The following is a 20,735-nucleotide window of genomic DNA, read 5'->3' as shown; positions in this document are numbered from 1 at the left end:
CTAACTCCCTATATTCAGCTTTTAGGACCTCATCCCATTTTTACCTATATCGTTGGTAGCTATATGCAGCACGACAACTGGCTGTTCGCCCTACCCCTCCAGAATGCCCTGCAGCCACCCCGAGGCTTCCTTGACCCTTGCACCAGGGAGGCAACATACCATCCTGGAGTCTCGTTTGAGGCCGCAGAAAAGCATATCTATACCCCTTATAATAGAATCCCCTAACTCTATTGCTCTCCCGCTTTTGTGTCCTCCTGTCCTGTGCAGCAGGACCACCCATGGTGCCAGGAAGTTTGCTGCTGCTGCCTTCCCCTGATAAGCCATCTCCCTCAACAATATCCAAAGTGGTATATCTGTTTGAAACGGGGTGGCCACAGGGGACCCCTGCACTACCTGCCTGCACCTGCTACTCTGGTTGGTGGTCACCCATTCCCTTCCTGTCTGTGCAGCCTTTATCTGCGGTGTGACCAACTCCCTAAACGTGCTATCCACGATGTCCTCAGCATCCCGAATGCTCCAGTATGTACCCATTCGCATCTCAAACGCTTCAATGTGGTCTGTCAGCAGCTGCAGCTGCATACACTTCCCGCGCACATGGTCATCAGGGACACAGGACGAGTCCCTGATTTCCCACATAGTGCAGGAAGATCATGCCAAGGGGCCGAGCTGTCCTGCCATGATTTACCCTTTAATTAATACAAATTAAATTAAATCAAATCAATACCTCTAATTACACTACAGTTAAATGATATACTCAAGGGCGCTTGTTTACTACCACTCCCAACTACACAACAGAGACATTGAAACTATAAACCACAAAAATTAAGGCCTAGAAATTCAGTTGCGTTCGCCAGCCGTTAACGCCATAAGTGGGGTAGATTTCCAGCGCTAGGCACTTAGCGCCCGGGCGCAGGTCGATCTGCACCTACGCCCAACTTCAGTTGACATTTAGCGCCGGCGCAAAGTGTTTGCGCCCGCTCAGCTGCACGCGCAGCTTCTGACGTCATTTCGTCGTGCAACGCTGTTTGTGCGCCCCAAACCGGAAATTCAGTGGCACCCGCCCAATGTGGGCGTGGCGCTGTTAAGAACTGTGAAGTGGAACGCAGCAGAGGCCCTGCGGGCCTCGGGGAGCGCTAATTAAAGGGCACTTACACTGAACTATAAAGGCCAGCCATTTTGCTGCAATGACTTCAGTGCTTTGGATTTCTGTACAGAGACCAAGGAACAGACCTTACTGATTTGGGACAACATAGGAGAGGTATTTTTGGCTTCTGGCCAGAGCTTGGAAATTTGACTCTTGTGATTTCACTGTTTGCAAGTTTATTATGGGGGCTGCATGGGGTTCCAACCCTCAGTTCCAGCATTATGTGCGAAGGGCTCGCAGATGCTGTGTGAGAGGGGCAGCCATGCCTAGACGCAGAGGGGCCATCAGGCGTCGGCAACATAGGCCTTACCCACTCAGGGAATACCGGCAGCAGGTGTCCTATCTCACCATGACTGCCGCGCATTGTGTTAGGAGGCTGCGCTTCAGAAGGGAGGTGGTTGCAGAGATCTGCCAGCTGCTTCACAGAGATCTGCGTCCACAGCTGATGTGCAGGACGTCTCTGTCGGTGGAAGTGAAGGTCACGGTGGCTCTGAACTTTTATGCAAGCGTCTCCTTCCAAGCCGCTGCTGGGGACATAGCGAACATCTCCCAGTTTGCCGTGCATCGCTGCATCCGGCAGGTCACCGATGCCCTTTTCGCAAGGAGACACCAATTCATCTCCTTCCCCATGACCCTAGAGAGGCAGGAGCAGCGTGCAGTCGGATTTGCCAGGATCACCGACTTCCCCATGGTGCAGGGCGCCATTGACTGCACGCATGTGGCTATGCGGGCACCTATCGACAATGCCGAGGATTACCGCAACCAGAAGGGCTACCACTCCCTCAATGTACAGCTGGTGTGTGACCACAGGCAGCGCATCCTAGCTGTCAATGCCCGCTTTCCAGGAAGCAGCCACGATGCATTTATCCTGCGCCAGACTACTGTGGCTGACATGTTCGAGGCACAGCCTCCACTAAGGGGATGGCTTATTGGGGACAAGGGCTACCCTTTGTGTACATGGCTCATGACCCCGCTCCGCGCGCCCAGGACCCCTGCGGAGGAGGCATACAACGAAAGCCATCAAGCCACAAGGAACATCATAGAGCAAACAATTGGCATCCTCAAGCAACGGTTCCACTGCCTGGATCGTTCCGGCGGATCTCTACAGTATTCGCCGGATAGAGTCTCCCAGTTCATCGTTTGCTGCATGCTGCACAACCTGGCTATCCGCAGGACTCAGGCACTGCCACCTCACGTTGGACCACCACCTCAGGAGGACGAGCAGGAGGACCATGTGGAGGAGGAGGAGGAGTACCAGCCCAGGAGGGAGCCACAAGGTCCAAGGGCCGTCCGCCGGCGGCTTATTGAACGGCACTTCTAGGCCCCCTGTCAGGGAATGGCTTGTGGCAATGAACGCACCTGAATGCAGCCGCTCCGCAAGCCCTCAGCCAGTTAACGCAACAACCACTTGAAACATGACACCTGGACAAGCTGAATAAATAAAAAGCTTTATTTAACAAACTCAGGGCCCTTCCCACATGAAACAGAGAAACAGACAAGATCCCCAAAAAACAGTCAGAAACATCTCCCACAACCTGGGGAGAAATAACAAAACTTGTCAATAACATTTGCCTTCATCCTCGGCCTTCCCAAAATAAGCTCCCCCCCTCCAGAACACAACCACCCCCATATAAAAAAACATTTGGCTTCATCTTCGGCCTTCCCAAAATAAGCCTTCCCCCCCAGAACACAAACACCCCCATATAAAAAAAACAGTCGGCAACACACTCTACTTGGTGTGCCGAGAGGGCGAGTCCTTTTGCAGGCTTCTCCGGCCCCTGCCCGACCTGTTGCTCCACCTCAACCTGGGCCCTGTGTGTGTGGCAAGGCTGGGGGAAGGCTCCTGAGGGGCACACTGCGTGACGGCAGATGCCCTTGGTGGTCGGCCTAGACGAGGTCCGGCCCTGGAGGGGCCGGCTGCTGACTGCTGCAGCTGTGGCTGGGCAGCATCAGTCTCTGCATCAGCTCGTCGCACCTTGGCTGGGGGAGTGGCAGTGGCGGCTGCAGCAATGGGGGCAAGCTGGCTGATGCCAGGCGCTCGCTGGTCGCCAGAGACACTGGCACTCGGCCGGGCTGGCACTGCAGCAAGCGCAGCAATCTGGTGGAGGCCAGACTGCTGTGCTGCAGCAGGGCGGCGGGTGCACTGGCGATGCTTCCGTGACACCGCGAGTGTGGCAGAAGTGAGTGCCCGAACTGCCCTGGTCTGTGCCCGCATCAGATCAGCCAGTGTCTGGATGGCACCACTCATGAACTCGCGACTCACGTCCTGTGCTGCCGCGAGTTGTTCGACACCCCTGGCCTGTGGTGCCGCAAGTTGGTCGACACCCCTGGCCTGTGAGTCCCCGAAAGCGGCCACACTATGAGCCAGGGACTCAATGGCCTGAGGCATCTGTCCCACAACCCCCATGAACTCGTTGTGGCGCCGCTCCGAGGCCGCAGACATTTCATCAAGGAGGCGCACCTCCTGGGCGAGGACCGTCTCCGGACTGGAGGGCGGACTCTCCCTCTGGGGAGAAGGCCGCCCAGCTGCCCAACCCTTCCCGCGTGCCTGGATGCCACTGGGCCCAGCAACTGCCCTCCCCTGCAACACTTCCCCCCTCTGGGGAGAAGGCCGCTGTGCTGCCCGACCCTTCCCGCGTGCCTGGACGCCACTGGGCCCAGGAGCTACACCCCCCTGCAACACTTCCCCCCTCTGGGGAGAAGGCAGCCGTGCTGCCCGACCCTTCCCGCGTGCCTGGACGCCACTGGGCCCAGGAGCTACACCCCCCTGGTACACTTCCCCCTGGCTCTCCTCCAGGCAAGACGTGTCCCCTCCATTGCCATCCCCTGGCGCGGATGAGGGTTCCCCCAATGTGCCGCCTTCCTCTTGGTCCTCGTCGTCCTCCTCTTCCGAGGGACTGGCACTCTCAGCTTCATGGACCTCCTCCTCACCAGCTGAAAGCAGGAAGGCACAAGAGTAGCTTTAGAGTGAGGACAGGGCATCAGCGAGGGAGGCATGAGTGGTGGCATTATGCGCATTGGTCAGACAGTGGCAAAGGATGTAGATCTGAAGCGCAAGGGGAACGAGAGAGGTCCAAACGGTCATGTCCTTACCATTGGGACCCAGCACAGGGTCCGCATCACCAATAGCAACGGGGCCAACCACCCGGCCATGCATGAGTCGAGCCACATGCTCCTCCAGCTCACTGAGCTCCTGGAACTGGGCACGGCCTCCCCCGGTGACATTACGGCTCTTCATATTCTGGGCCAGCTTGGCCTGCAAGAGAAAGGACGGCCTCTAAGTACAGTGTGGTGCCCTGTTGTTGTGTGCACTGCCTCCCATGGTGGAATAGCTTGGCCAGTGTGGTGCCCTGTTGTTGTGTGCACTGCCTCCCATGGTCGAATAGCTTGGCCAGTGTGTAAAGTGCAGAAAGTGCTATTGATGATCATGCCAGTGCCATAGCTGCGGGAGGAGGGATGGCCATTAGGCCTTTGAGGTCCCTTTGCCCATAATGTGAGATGCACATGCAAGGATGAGGAGGACACTGGAAAGGCTACTCACCTTGACCAACCGAGTGAGGTCGTTGTACTTCTTGCAGCATTGGTCACCAGTCCTGGGGACATCGCTGGTGGCTGACACCCTGTGGGCGATTTCCCTCCAGGCTCTCCTGAACTGCCTCCTGGGAGCCTTCTTGCCACTGTCCGGGCACAAGATCTCTCTTCTCTTTTCCAAACCCTTAAGCAGCACCCACAAAGCAGGCTCTGAGAAGCGCTGCGCTCGTTCACGGGCCTTCTGCATGGCTTCAGGCGCTATTTGGGTCCACCAGCAGTGTTGAGGCCTAGCTGCAGGGCTCCACTATCCAGGGCGTGGCAGCAGACAAAGTCGACCCTTCCCCCTTTAAGAGCTGGCCGGCGTCAGGGTGTCTGCTGTCAATCAAAACATGACCGCACCTGCGCTGCGCCCGGCCTCGGCGTTATCAGTCCGCACCGCCGGCTTAGCGCCTAAAGATAGGAGTGCAACGCTAGTTTCAGCGCTCGCCCAAACTCCTTGGCCAAATCTACTGAATTTCGGCGAAGTGGCCTACACTTTCCGGCGGGCGCTAACTTTAGCGACTGCCCGACTTTAGCGCCCCAAAAGTGGCGCGACTGAATTTCTAGGCCTAAGTTCGGAAAAATGTGAGAAAGAGAGAAATACTCACCAACCAATCACTTACCTGCTTTCTGGTGACGTCACACTTCGATTACTTTTTATTTCTCGCTGCTGCCGCCGGTAAGTCTGGGCCGCTCTCTCTCCCCACTCTTTAAACCCTCGGTCTCCGCACTCAGTCTCCACCCAGGGCCTATCTCACTGCTGCTGCCGGTGTGTCTGGGCCACTCTCTCTCCCCGCTCTTTTACTCCTCGGTCTCCGAGCTCATTCTCCACCCAGGGCCGCTCTCACTGCTGCTGCCGGTGTGTCTGGGCAGCTCTCCCTCTCTGCTCCTTAACTCCTCGATCTCCACGCTCAGTCTCCACACAGGGCCGCTCCTGCTGCAGCCACCGGTGTGTCTGGGCTGCTCTCGCTCCCCGCTCTTTAACTCCTCAATCTCCACGGTCAGTCTCCAACCAGGGCCGCTCTCACTCCTCCCGCCAGTGCGTCTGGGCCGCACTCTCTCCCCGCTCATTAACTCCTCTGTCTCCGCGCTCAGTTTCCACCAAGGGCCACGCTCACTGCTGCCACCGGTGAGTCTGGGCCGCTCTCTCTCCCGGCTTTTTAACTCAGTCTCCACGCTCAGCCTCCACCCAGGGCCGCTCTCGCTGTTGCAGCCGTTGTTCCACCACCAATCACATCCTCCCCTTACCTCACCTTTCAGCTTTCTGAAGGGACAACTCACTCCGTGACACCCTGGTCCACTCCTTAATCACCCCTAACAGCCCTTCTCCTTCTCCTGGCACCTTCCCGTGCAGGCACAGGAGATGCAACACATGCCGTTTTAGAAACATAGAAACATAGAACATTCGCCCCCTCGAGCCTGCTTCGCCATTCATTGAGATCATGGCTGATCATAAAAATTCAGTACCCCGTTCCTGCCTGCTCTCCATATCCCTTGATCCTTTTAGCCTTAAGAAATATATCCAACTCCTTCTTTAATATATTTAATGAATTCGCCTGTACTGCCTTCTGTGGTAGAGAATTCCATAGGTTCACCACTCTCTGGGTGAAGAAATTCCTCGTCATCTCTGTCCTAAATGTCTTACCACTTATCCTTAGACTTTGACCCCTGGTTCTGGACTCCCCGACCATCGGGAACATCCTTCCTGCATCTAGTCTGTCTAGTCCTGTTAGAATTTTATAAGTTTCAATGAGATCCCCCACTCATTCTTCTAAACTCCAGCGAGTATAAGCCCAATCGACCTAATCTCTCCTCATACATCATTCCTGCCATCCCAGATATCAGCCTGGTGAATCTTCGCTGCACTCCCTCCATGGCAAGAACATCCTTCCTCAGATAAGGCGACCAAAACTGCGCACAATACTCAAGATGTGGTCTCGCCAAGGCCCTGTACAACTGCAGCAAGACATCCTTGTTCCTGTACTCAAACCCTCTCGCTAGAAAGGCCAACATACCATTTGCCTTCCTAACTGCCTGCTGCAGCTGCATGCTTACCTTCAGCGACTGATGCACAATGAAACCCAGTTCTCGTTGCACTTCCGCTGCTACCAATCTATTGCCATTCAGATAATAATCTGCCTTCCTATGTTTGACACCAAACTGGTTAACCTCGCATTTATCCACGTTGTATTGCATCTGCCATGCTTCTGCCCAAGCACCCGACCTGTCCAATTACCTCCTCCGTTCCCACTGTCCAGGGCCCCAAACACGCCTTCCAGGTGTAACAGCAATTTACTTGTTGTTTTTGCAATTTAATATACCCCATTCTCTGCTCACGATGTGGTCTCCTCTACATTGGGGAGACCAAACCCAAATTGGGCGACAGCTTTGCGGAACACCTCCATTCTGTCTGTAAGGGTGACCCTGAGCTTCCAGTCGCCTGTAACTTTAATTAACCGCTTCACTCCCACTCTGATCTCTCTGTCCTCGGCCTATTACTTTGTTCCAATGAAGCTCAACGTAAGCTCGAGGAACAGCACCTCATCTTTCGATTAGGCACTTTACAGCCTGCCGGACTCAGCATCGAGTTCAACAATTTCAGATAATACTCCCTGCCCCCATCTTTCATGTTGTATGATTTTTGACATTCCCATTTGCAGCATTTATCTTTCCTGCCTCTTACAAAGGTGATGTATGTTCTTTCAATTCCTTCCTCCCCTCCTAACACCCACTGTCTCTGCACCTGCTTAATATCTGTTACATCTCCAGCTGTTTCTCTCTCCACGAATGCTGCCTGGCCTGCTTAGTATTTCCAGTATTTTCTGTTGTTATTTCAGATTTCCAGTATTTGCAGTATTTTGCTATTGTATTTGTGATTGTCTTCAGTTCCCCCTTCCCTGTGGCGCCTTGCTTCTCAATAATTGTGATGTTGTTAGTTTCTTCTACTGTGAAGACAGATACAAAATATTTGTTCAGAGTCTCTTCCTTTTCCCCGTTCCCCATTATTAATTCCCCTGTCTCCACCCTCTAAGAGACCAACGTTTACTCTAGCTACTCTCGTCATTTTTATATGCATGTAGAAGCTCTTACTATCTGTTGTAATAGTTCTTGCCAGTTTACTCTCATCTTCTCTCTCTATTATTTGTTTAGTCATGCTTTGCTGGTTTCTAAAAATTTCTCAATCCTCTGGCCTCCCACCAATCTTGGCAACATTGCATGCCTTCGTTTTAATTTGATAACAGCCTTTACTTCCTTACTTACCCACGGATGGTTCTCCCTTCTCTTAAGGTCTTTCCTTCTCACTGGAATATATTTTTCCTGAGAGTTATGAAAGATCTCCTTAAATGTCTGTCATTGCTTATCAACCATCTTAACCTTTAATCTATTAGAAGCGAGTACTGTCCTGTCGAATCTTTCATGTTAGGCATAACGGTTCAGTTCTGGTATCATTCTAGGAAATCTTTTTTGCACCTTCTACTGTGCCTCCATGTCCTTTTTATAATATGGAGATGAGAACTGTTAACAATACTCCAAGTGCGGTCCAACCAAGGTTCGATACACATTTAGCATAACTTATCTGCTTTTCAATTGTGTCCCTCTAGAAATGAATCCCATTGTTTTTTTTTTGATTTATCAATGGCTTTATTAACAGACGTCACTACTTTTAGTGATCTATACAGTCACGTTTCAGCAAAGTTGCATGAAATTCGTCAAATACGACTTGTTTACAGCTAATCTGTTCCAGCCTCCTCATCATTACCTTTATCTCTAAATGTTCACTAATTCGACTTGGAATTACAGATTGGAATAGCTTGCTCACAACTAACAGACTAATTGTTCTCTAGTTACCCGCTAATCATCTCTCCCCATTTATCAGAGAGATTGCTTTGGGCTCTTTCAATCCACCTGTATATTCCTGATATTATATGAGGATTGAAGAATTGTGCTCAGTCCCTCCTATCTCCCCTCTGATTTCCTTTAATAGGCAGGGGTGCATTGTCTCTGGGACCAATGACTTCTCCACCTCAGCTATTTTTCTCAGATCCAAATCCTTCTCTACAGTGATCTCCAACCACAGACCCACATCCTCCTCTAGTACATCAACATTCTCACTTTCACCATCAAAGGAAATATTTTGTAGTTGTCTTGAGGTCCCATGCAGGCTGGTTGCTGGGTCTTTCTGTGTCGCACAGTGACTCAGTTGGTAGCACACTCGCCTCTGAGTCAGAAGGTTGTGGGTTCAAATGCCACTCCAGGGACTTGAACACAAAAGTCTAGGCTGACACTCCAGTGCAGTACTGAGAGAGCGCTGCACTGTTGGAGATGTCGTCTTTTGGATGAGAGGTTAAACAGAGGCACCGTCTGCTCTCTGAGGTGGATGCAAAAGATCCCATGGCATTACTTCAAAGAAGAGCAGGGGAGTTATCCCTGGTGTTCTGGCCAATATTAATCTCTCAGATTATCTGGTCGTCATCACATTGCTGTTTGTGGGAGCTTGCTGTGCACAAACTGGCTGCCGCGTTTCCTACATTACAGCCGTGAATTCACTTCAAAAAAGATTGGCTGTAAAGCCCTTTGCGACATCCGATGGTTGTGAAAGGCACAGTATAATTGCAATTCTTTCTTTTCTATGGTAGATTTGGTGCATGAGTGAAATTGTAAATGAGCTGCACAGCCCGTTAAAGGGACCTGCACACAAAAAAATTAGGGGGAATTTTGCCATTTCCCTTCCTATTGCTTAACTGTTTACATATGGATTACAGAGAACTACAAACAATATACAGCACCACAACAGGCCATTTTGCCCAACCAGTCCATGTCAACGTTTATGCTCCACTCAAGTCATCTCCCAGCTTTCCTCATCTAACTCTATCAGCATAACCCTCGATTCCCTTCTCCCTCATATGCTTATCTAGCCTCCTCTTAAATGCATCCATGCTAATCACCTGAACTACTCCCTGTGGTAGCAACCTGGGGAAGCTGCAACAAAGGACTACATGCATATTAAAAAGTGTAAGCAGCAACAGTCAACAGATCAGATCGACGCTCAGCAGTCCTGCCACATCCAGTCGTGAATGGTGCTGGACCATTAAACAACTAACGGGAGGAGGAGGCTCCATCAATATCCCCATCCTCAATGATGGTGAAGCCCAGCACGTGAGTGCAAACGGCAAGGCTGATGCGTTTGCACCTATCCTCAGCCAGAAGTGCCGAGTGGATGATCCATATCGGCCTACTTCTGAGCTCCCCCCGATCACAGAAGCCAGTATTCATCCAATTCGATTCACTCCACGTGATATCAAGAAAGGGCTGAGCGCACTAGATAGAGCAAAGGCTATGGGCCCCGAAAACATCCCGGCTACTGTGCTGAAGACTTGTGTTCCAGAAATAGCCGTGCCTCTAGCCAAGCTGTTGAAGTACAGCTACAAAACTGGCATCTATCCGACAATGTGGAAAACGACCTAGGTTTGTCCTGTCCACAAAACGCAGGACAAATCCAATCCGGTCAATTGCTGCCCCATCAGTCTACTCTCAATCAAAGAGCAAAGTGACGGAAGGTGCAATCAACAGTGCTATCATGCGGCACTTACTCACCAATAAGCTGCTCACTGATGCCAAGTTTGGATTCTGCAAAGATCACTCAGCTCACTACCTCATTACAGCATTGGTCCAAACATGGACAAAGGAGCTGAATTCCAGAGGAGAGGTAAGAGTGACTGCCCTAGACATCAAGGCAGCATTTGACCGAGTGTAGCATCAAGGAGCCTGATTAAAACTGAAGGCAATGGGAATCGGTGGGAAAACTCTCCACTGGTTGGTGTCATACTAATCAGAATGGAAGATGGTTTTGGTGGTTGAAGTTCAATCATCACAGACCCAGGACACAAAAATTGGTGTAGTGGTAAATAGCGATGAGGGAAGCCTCAGGATACAGGATGATAGATGGGTTGGTCAGATGGGCAGAACAGTGGCAAATGGAATTTAACCCTGAAAAGTGTGAGGTGATGCATTTTGGGAGGACTATCAAGGCATGGGAATACACAATGAATGGCAGGATCCTAGGAAGGAGAGAGAATCAGAGGACCTTGGTCTGCATGTACATTGATCCCAGAAGGCAGCAGGAGAGGTAGATAAGGTGGTTAAGAAGCCATATGGGATACTTGCCTTCATTAGCTGAGGCATAGAATATAAGAGCAGGGAGGTTATGACGGAGCTGTGCAAAACACTAGTTAGGCCACAGTTATAATATTGTGCGCTGTTCTGGTCGCCACACTATAGGAAAGATGTGACTGCATTAGAGATGGTGCAGCGGAGATTCACCAGGATGTTACCTGGGCCGGAGTGCTTCAGCTATGAAGAGCGACTGGACAGGCTGCGGTTGTTTTCCTTAGAGCAGAGAAGGCTGAGGAAGGACTTGATTGAGGTGAACAAATCATGAGGGGCATAGGTAGGGTAGATAGAAAAGAACTTTTCCCATTAGTAGAGGGGTCAATAACCAGGGGGCATAGTTACAAGGTAAGGGGTAGGAGGTTTAGAGGGGATTTCAGGAAAAACTTTTTCACCCAGAGGTTGGTTGGAATCTGGAACCCTCTGAAAGGGTGATAGAGGCAGGAACCCTCACAACATTCAAGAAATATTTAGATGAGCACTTGAAATGCCTAGCGTACAAGGCTATGGACCAAGTGCTGGAAAATGTGATCAGAATAGATAGGGCTTGATGGGCAGAGCACACATGATGAACCAAAGGGTCTCTTTCTGTGCTGTATAACTCTATGGCCTAGAAATTCAGTATAGCCACTTTTGGGGCGGAAAAGACGGGCGGCCGCTAAAGTTTGCGCCTGGCGCAAAGTCGAGGCCACTTCGCCGATATTCAGTAGCTTCGCCCTAAGAGTTTGCTCGAGCACTAAAACTGGCGTTACACAACTATCTTTAGGCGCAAAGCCGGCGGTGCTGAGCTAAACCGCCGAGGCTGGGCGCAGCGCAGGTGCGGTCATTTCTTGATTGACAGCAGACACCCTGGCGCTGGCCAGCTCTTAAAGGGGGAAGGGTCGAGTTCATCTGCTGCCACGCCCTGGACACTGCAGCCCTCCAGCTAGGCCTAAACACTGCTGCTGAACAGAAATAGCGCCGGGAAAGATGCAGAAGGCCCGTGAACGAGCGCAGCGCTTCACTGGCCATGATTTGAGGGTGCTGGTTAGGGCTTTGGAGAGAACACTTGTTCCCGGACAGTGGCAAGAAGCCTACCACCAGCGTCTACAGGAAAGCCTGGAGGGAGGTCACCCACAGGGTCACATCCAACAGCGAGGTCCCCAGGAACGCTGTCCAATGCCGGAAAAAGTTCAATGACCTCACAAGGATTGTCAGGGTGAGTCCCCTTTCCAGTGTCCTCCTCATCCTTGCATATGCACCTCACATTATGGGCAAAGGGACCTAAAAGCCCTAATGGCCAGCCCTCATCCAGCAGCTATGGGACTGGCATGAACATCAATTGCACATTCTGCACTTTACACACTGGCCATGGGAGGCAGTGCACACAAGATCTGGGCACCACACTGGCCAAGCTATTCGACCATGGGAGGCAGTGCACACAAGATCAGGGCACCACACTGGCCAAGCTATTCGACCATGGGAGGCAGTGCACACAAGATCAGGGCACCACACTGTACTTAGAGGCCATCCTTTCTCTTGCAGGCCAAGCTGGCACACAATCAGAAGAGCAGGACTGTGACCGGGGGAGGCCGTCCCCAGATCCAGCAGCTCATTGACCTTGAAGAGCGCGTGGGTAGCCTCATGGGTGCCCGGGTGATTGGCCCCGTTGCATCTGGAGATGCCGACCCTGTTCTGGGCACCAATGGTAAGGACATCACCTTTTGGACCTCTCTCGTCCCACTTGCGCTTCAGATCTACATCCTTTGCCACTGTCCGACCAATGCGCTGAATGCCACCACTCATGCCTCCCTCGCTGACGCCCTCTCCTCACTCTAAAGCTACTCTTGTGCCTTCCTGCTTTCAGCTGGTGAGGTGGAGGTCCCTGAAGCTGCCAGTGACAGCCCCTCGGAAGAGGAGGAGGAGGAGGAGGAAGAGGAAGAGGAAGGCGGCCCATCAGGGGAACCCTCAGCCGCGCCAGGGGATGCCAATGGAGGGGACACGTCTTCCCTGGAGGAGAGCCAGGGGGAAGTGTCGGAGGGGAGTGTAGCTCCTGTGCCCAGTGGTGTGCAGCAATGCGGGAAGGGTCGGGCAGCTCGGCGGCCTTCTTCCCAGAGGGGGGAAGGGTCGCAGGGGAGTGTAGTTGCTGGGCCCAGTGGCATCCAGCAATGCGGGAAGGGTCGGGCAGCTCGGCGGCCTTCTCCCCAGAGGGAGAGTCCGGCCTCCAGTCCGGAGACGGTCCTCGCCAAGGAGGTGCGCCTCCTCGATCAAATGTCCGTGGACTCGGATTGCCGGCACACTGAGTTCATGGGGGTTGTGGCACGGTTGCCTGAGGCCATCGAGTCCCTGGCTCATAGTGTGGCCGATTTCGGTGCCTCACAGGCCAGGAGTTTCGAGCAATTCGAAGCAGCACACGCCGCGAGTCGGGCCGAATTCGGGGCAGCACAGGCCGCGAGTTGGGCCGAATTCGGGGCAGCACAGGCTGCGAGTTGGGCGGAATTCGGGGCAGCTCACGCAGCGAGTGGCCAGGTGATCAGTGGTGCCGTGCAGTCACTGGCTGGTCTGATGCGGGCACAGACCAGGGCAGTACGGGCACTCACTGCTGCCACACTCGCTGTGTCAGCCAGGCATCGCCAGGGCACCCCCCGCGCTGCAGCAGCACAGCGGTCTGTCCTTCAGCAGATTGCTGCGCATGCTGCAGTGCTGGCCCGGGTGAGTGCCAGTGTCTCAGGCGAGCAGTGAGCGCCTGCCATCAGCCAGCTTGCCCCCATTCCTGCAGCCGCCACTGCCACTCCCCCAGTGGAGCTGCGACGAGCTGCTGGAGAGACTGCTGCTGCCCAGCCATAGCTGCAGCAGTCACCAGCCGGCCCCTCGAGGGGCAGAGCTCATCTAGGCCGACCCCCAAGGGCATCTGCCGTCATGCCATGTGCCCCTCAGGAGCCTTCCCCCAGCCTTGCAGCAGCCACTGGGCACACTTTGAGGAGGAGCAGCAGGGCGGCCAGGGGCCGCAAAAGGCTGGACAAGGAATCGCCCTCGCGGGCCACAAAGTAGAGGGTGTGGGCAAATGTGTTTTTATATGGGGATGGTTGTTTATATATGGGGATGGTTGTTTTATTTATGGGGATGGTTGTTTTTGTAAGGCCGAGGATGAAGGCCATTTTTGTGGAAATGTTTTGTTATTCCTCCCCAGGTTGTGGGAGTGAGTCAGGTGTGTGACTGTTTTTTGGGGGTGTTGTCTGTTTTTGGGTTTCATGTGGGAAGGGCCCTGAGTTTGTTCAATAAAGCATTTTATTTATTCAGCTTGTCCATGTTTGATGTTTGAAGTGTTTGTTGCCTTAACCGGCTGAGGGCTTGCGGAGTGGCTGCATTCAGGTCCCTACATTGCCACAAGCCATTCCCTGACAGGGGGCCTAGAAGTGACGTTCAATAAGCCACCGACGGGCGGCCCTTGGACCTTGTGCCTCCCTCCTGGGCTGGAACTCCTCCTCCTCCTCCTCATGCTCCTCCTGCTCCTCCTCCTGAGGTGGTGCTCCAGCGTGAGGTGGCAGTGCCTGAGTCCTGCGGATAGCCAGGTTGTGCAGCATGCAGCAAACGACCACAACCTGGGAGAATCTCTCCGGCGAATACTGCAGAGATCCGCCGGAATGGTCCAGGCAGCGGAACCGTTGCTTGAGGACGCCAATCGTTTGTTATATGATGTTCCTAGTGGCTTGATGGCTTTCATTGTATGCCTCCTCAGCAGAGGTCCTGGGCGCGCGGAGCGGGGTCATGAGCCAGGTACACAAAGGATAGCCTTTGTCCCCGATAAGCCATCCTCTTGGGGGAGGCTGTGCCTGGAACATGTCAGCCACAGTAGTCTGTCGCAGGATAAATGCATCGTGGCTGCTGCCTGGAAAGCGGGCATTGACAGCTAGGATGCGCTGCCTGTGGTCACACACCAGCTGTACATTGAGGGAATGGTAGCCCTTCCGGTTGTGGTAATCCTCGCCATTGTCGATAGGTGCCTGCAAAGCCACATGCGTGCAGTCAATGGCGCCCTGCACCATGGGGAAGCCCGCTATTCTTGCAAATCTGACTGCACGCTGCTCCTGCCTCTCCAGGGTCATGGGGAAGGAGATGAATTGATGTCTCCTTCTGAAAAGGGCATTGGTCACCTGGCGGATGCAGCAATGCACGGCGAACTGGGATATGTTAGCAATGTCCCCAGCAGCGGCTTGGAAGGAGCCGCTTGCATAGAAGTTCAGAGCCACCGTGACCTTCACTTCCACCGACAGAGACGTCCTGCACCTCAGCTGTGGACGCAGATCTCTGTGAAGCAGCTGGCAGATCTCTGCAACCACCTCCCTTCTGAAGCGCAGCCTCCTAACACACTGCGCGGCAGGCATGGTGAGATAGGACACCTGCTGGCGGTATTTCCTGAGTGGGTAAGGCCTACGTTGCCGACGCCTGTTGCCCCCTCTGCGTCTAGCCAGGGCTGCCCCTCTCACACAGCGTCTGCGAGCCCTTCGCACATAATGCTGAAACTAAGGGTTGGCACCCCATGCAGCCCCCATAATATACTGGCAAACAATGACCTCACAATGAAGGCGAATTGCCAAGCTCTGGCCTGAATCCAAAAATACCTCTCCTATGTTGGGCCAAAGCAGTAAGCTCTCTTCCTTGGTCTCTGTCCATAAATCCGTTGCACAAGAGTGATTGCTGCAAAATGGCTGGCCTTTATAGTTCAGGGTAAGTGCCCTTTAATTTGCGCTCCCCGCGGCCCGCATGGCCTCTGCTGTGTTCCATTTCACAGTTCTTAGGACCGCCACGCCCACATTGGGCGGGCACAACTGAATTTCCGGATTGGGGCGCACAAAGGGCGTTGCACGAGGAAATTACATCATAATCTGCACGCGCAGCTGAGCGCGCGCAAACACTTTGTGCCAGCGCTAAATGTCTACTGAAGTTGGGCGTAGGTGCAGATCACGCTGCGCCCGGCCGCTAAGTGCCTAGCGCTCGAGATCTACTCCTCCTAAGGCGCTAACGGCTGGCGCACGCAACTGAATTTCTAGGCCTATGACTCTATGACATCACAGCAGGAGTTCCTCAGGGAAGTGTCCTAGGCCCAAACATCTTCAGCTGCTTCATCAATAACCTTCCCTCCAACATAAGGTCAGAAGTGGGGGTGTTCGCTGATGACTGCACAGTGTTCAGCGCCATTCACAACCCTGTGGCAAAACCACTAAGAGACTCTTACAGTGACTTACATAATTTTCTGTAACCAATGCTATTACCTCTAGCATTAATTGTCTGCAACCAATGTTATTACCTTTCAAGTTGGCTCTGGTTAAACAGAGCTAGATCGACAACATCGCGATCTGACGCGATGACGTCATCGCGTGGGTCACGTGACGTCCCCGTCGGCGGGAAACGTGATGACGTCATGACGTCAGAGGTAGAGGGCGGGGCCAGCCAGTCCTCGTGTGGATTGAAAGAGAAAAGACCTGCTTTGAGCTTCCTATGTAGTTTCTTGTTTTGTAAAGTTCTTAGACAATAAATTCAACTTGTTAACTTCCAGTAAGTTATAGATTCTTTGTTAGGAGTGCAGAGACTCCTACATTGGTGACCCCGATTCCTCGCGATCGTTTTTCGTGGTGAACGCCGACCACAGGCCAGTGATGGAGGCCAACGCAGTGGCCTTGAAGCTCCCCCAATTCTGGGAACAACAGGCAGCCTCTTGGTTTGTGCAAGCCGAGGTGCAATTTGAGCTCCGCAACATCGTTCAGGATCAGGCCAGCTATCTCCACGTGGTCTCCGCCCTCGAGAGCTCGACGGCGTCAAGAATCATCAGCCTGCTGGATAGTCCTCCGACTGCTGACAAGTATGTCGCCATCAAGACATGATTGCTGCAGGTATTTGGTCTCACCAAAGCGGAGCGCGCTCGCCGTTTACTGGCTCTACCAGGGTTAGGAGACTCCAAACCCTCGGAAATGATGAATCATATGTTGAATCTCTTGGGGTCCGAGCCCCAGTGCTTTCTGTTTCACGAACTGTTCCTTACTCAACTTCCTGAGCAAGTACAGGAGTCCCTCGCCCGAGCAGAAGCCGCAGACTGTGTCGCGCTCGCCGAAGAGGCGGATAAGATTTACGCAGTCCGGCAACAGTACTGCGCCCTCGTGCAATGCCCCGCCATGAAGAGCCCGGCCCCGGCTCCAACAAAGGCGCCTCCGACGACCGGTTTCTGCTACTACCACACCCGTTTCAGCCCGAAGGCCCGCCGCTGCTGCTCGCCGTGCAGTTTCATTACCAGACCGTGGAACAGACCGCCGCGAGTCAAGCACGCCGGTCCTAGTACTTCCCCCGCGGCCGCGATGGCGATGGTGCTTCTGGGAACCTCACCTACGTAACCGACTCCATCTCCGGCCGTCGTTTTCTATGCGACACGGGGGCGCAATGCAGCATACTGCCCACCTCGGTCATAGACCTTCGCTCCGGCAGCCATGGTCCCCCTATGCAAGCGGCCAATGGGGTTTCGATCCGCACTTGCGGGAAGCGCCTCGTCCGAGCATGTTTCGGTGGACAGTTTTTCAGCTGGAATTTCATCACTGCTCAAATCTCACAGGCCCTGTTGGGTGCTGATTTTTAGGCGCCAACAGCCTGTTGGTGGACGTGAAAAATCAACGCCTCATTCGCGCCACCATGCTCGACGATATTTCGGGGGCGCGCAGCACGGCAGCGTCACACACGATTTCATGTGCGCGGCCGCAGCCCGACGATTTCGCCCGTCTCCTCGAGGATTTCCCCGAGCTGACGAAGCCCAACTTTTCGGCTCCGACCATCAAGCATAGGGTGGAGCACCATATTTCGACTACTGGCTCGCCCGTTTACGCCAGGGCGCGACGTTTAGAGCCCAGCAAGCTAGCGGCAGCAAAGGCGGAGTTCGCCGTGATGGAAAAAATGGGGATCATCCGTCGGTCCAGTAGCCCCTGGCCCTCCCCTCTCCACATCGTCCCCAAGCCCGGCAGGGGATGGCGGCCCTGTGGGGATTATCGCTGCCTCAATGACATAACGACGACCGACTGCTACCCCATTCCCCATATAGAGGACTTCTCAGCACATTTGGCGGGGACGTCCATCTTCTCCAAAATCGACATCGTCCATGGTTACCATCAGGTGCCGGTGCACCCTCAGAATGTCGAAAAGACGCGGTAATTACCGCCTTTGGACTCTTTGAATTCCTGCGAATGCCCTCTGGGCTTAAGAACGCGGCACAGGCATTTCAGCGCCTCATGGATTCAGTCCTGCGGGACCTTGACTTTCTGTTTGTTTATTTGGACGATATTCTGGTTGCCAGCACCTCCAAGGAGGAACACCTCGAGCACCTTCGGGTCCTTTTCAGACGGCTTCAGCAGCACGGCCTCATCGTTAACTCAGACAAATGCCGTTTTGGCCTATCGCAACTGGATTTCCTGGGCCACCGCATAACCCCCACGGGGGCAACGCCACTTCGGGTCAAGGTGGAAGCAATTGCGGCATTCCCAAAACCGAAATCCGTGAAAGCTTTACAGGAGTCCCTGGGGATGGTTAACTTCTATCATCGTTTCATCCCCAGGGCTGCACAGCTCATGCGTCCTCTATATGAGGCCCTCAGAGGCTCGACGGGAAAGGACCCTGTGGTATGGTCACAGGACATGGATCGTGCTTTCGAGGAGATGAAAGCCGCACTCGCCAATGCGACCATATTAGCACATCCCCTGCCGGGAGCCACCATCGCTCTCACGATGGACGCATCAGACTACACGGTGGGGGCCGTCCAGGAGCAGTGGGTCGATGGCGCGTGGCAACCCCTGGCCTTTTTTAGCCGCCAGCTACAATGGCATGAACGCCGGTACAGTACTTTTGATCGAGAGCTGTTGGCTTTGTTTTTGGCCATCCGCCATTTCCGTTTCCTCCTCGAAGGACGACGCTTCATCGCGTTTGTCAACCACAAGCCATTGCTGTTCGCAATGGCCAAGTCTGCGGAACCATGGTCGGCTCGGCAGCAACGGCAGCTGACGTACATATCGGAGTTCACCACCGACATCCGACATGTGGCCGGTAAGGACAATGTCGTCGCCGATTGCCTATCCTGCGCTGCCGTCCAGCCCGTCCAATTGGGCATTGACTACGCACAGATGGCGGTTGACCAAGCGGATGACCCGGAGACCCAGGGTTTTCGTTCGGTTCCAAACAGCCTCCAGCCGAGGGATGTGCCTTTCCATTCCACAGGTACCACTCTGCTCTGCGACGTTTCGCTGGGTGCACCCATTCCGATCGTCCCGTCTAAATGGCATCGTACGATTTTCGATGCCTTACACGGCCTTTCGCACCCTGGAGTGCGGGCATCGCAAAAACTGCTGGTCTCCAAATTCGTATGGAGGGGATTACGCAAAGACGTCAGGGACTGGGTGAACACTTGTGTTGTTTGCCAACGATCCAATGTGCAGCGCCATGTCAGAGCCCCGCGCGCCACCTTCGAGGTCCCGGAACGGCGATTTGATCATATTCATATCGACTTAGTGGGACCACTCCCACCTTCCCGGGGCTTTACGTACCTTTTGATGGTGGTGGATCGCACCACGAGGTGGCCGGAGGCAGTTCCCCTGACGTCCACCACATCTGCGGACGTTGCTCGAGCTTTTGTTTCATCCTGGGTAGCCCTTTTTGGTGTCCCTGCGGATATTACGTCGGATCGGGGGCCACAATTTTCATCCGAACTGTGGAACAAGGTGATTTCCGTGTTGGGCGTTAAACTCCACTGCACTACGGCCTATCACCCACAAGCAAAAGGCTTGTGCGAGCGGTTCCACCGCTCCTTGAAGGTGTCGCTCAGGGCCAGCCTGCTGGATGCATCCTGGGTCGACAAACTACCGTGGGTGATGTTAGGACTCCGCACGGCGCCGAAGGAAGATCTCCAGTCGGCGGCGGCGGAGATGGTTTATGGGCAACTGCTTTGAGTCCCAGGTGAATTCCTGCCATTACCTACGCGACCATGGTCCGCGGCCACACAAAAAGAGACCCTCCGGGATGCGGCCAGATGTTTCCGCCCAGTTCTGACCTCACGTCCCGGGGGAGTTGTCGAAAGCCAAGTTCATGTTTGTGCGCCAGGACGGCCATCGTACCCCGCTCGCACCGCCGTATGCTGGACGATTCAAGGTTTTGCACCAGGGAACAAGAGTTTCGTGATTGACGTCGGGGGCAAACCGGATCAGATCTCTGTCGATCGCCTCAAGCCTGCGCACCTGGACCTCGAACGACCGATCGAGCTGGCGCAGACTCCGCGCCGTGGCCGGCCGCCGGCTGCTACCACACCTGACAACGCCATGCTGCCTACCAGTTCGCCACCTGCTCAGCGTTTTCCCCTCTGGAAATTTCGGTGTCGGTCCAACAGACTTGTCCGACCTCCTCAGCGATTGACTCTTTTCGCTAAAGCCAATTCTGGGGGGGCGTATGTGGCAAAACCACTAAGAGACTCTTACACTGACTTAAATAATTGTCTGTAACCAATGTTATTACCTCTAGCATTAATTGTCTGTAACCAATATTATTACCTTTCAAGTTGGCTCTGGTTAAACAGAGCTAGATCGACAACATCGCGATCTGACGCGATGACGTCATCACGTGGGTCACGTGACATCCCCTTCGGCGGGAAACATGATGACGTCATGGCGTCAGAGGTAGAGGGCGGTGGTTGAAAGAGAAAAGACCTGTTTTGTGCTTCTCCTGTAGTTTCTTGTTTTGTAAAGTTCTTAGACAATAAATTCAGTTTGTTAACTTCCAGTAAGTTATAGATTCTTTGTTAGGTGTGCAGAGACTCCTACAACTCCACTGATAATGAAGCAGTCCAGCATGCAAC

This window comes from Somniosus microcephalus, unplaced genomic scaffold (genome assembly GCF_052327205.1).
Source record: "Somniosus microcephalus isolate GS21.2 unplaced genomic scaffold, FLI_Smic_1.0 unresolved_chr2, whole genome shotgun sequence".
NCBI lineage: Eukaryota > Metazoa > Chordata > Chondrichthyes > Squaliformes > Somniosidae > Somniosus > Somniosus microcephalus.
The sequence above is the reverse complement of the archived record's forward strand: the minus strand, read 5'-3'. Positions refer to the sequence as shown.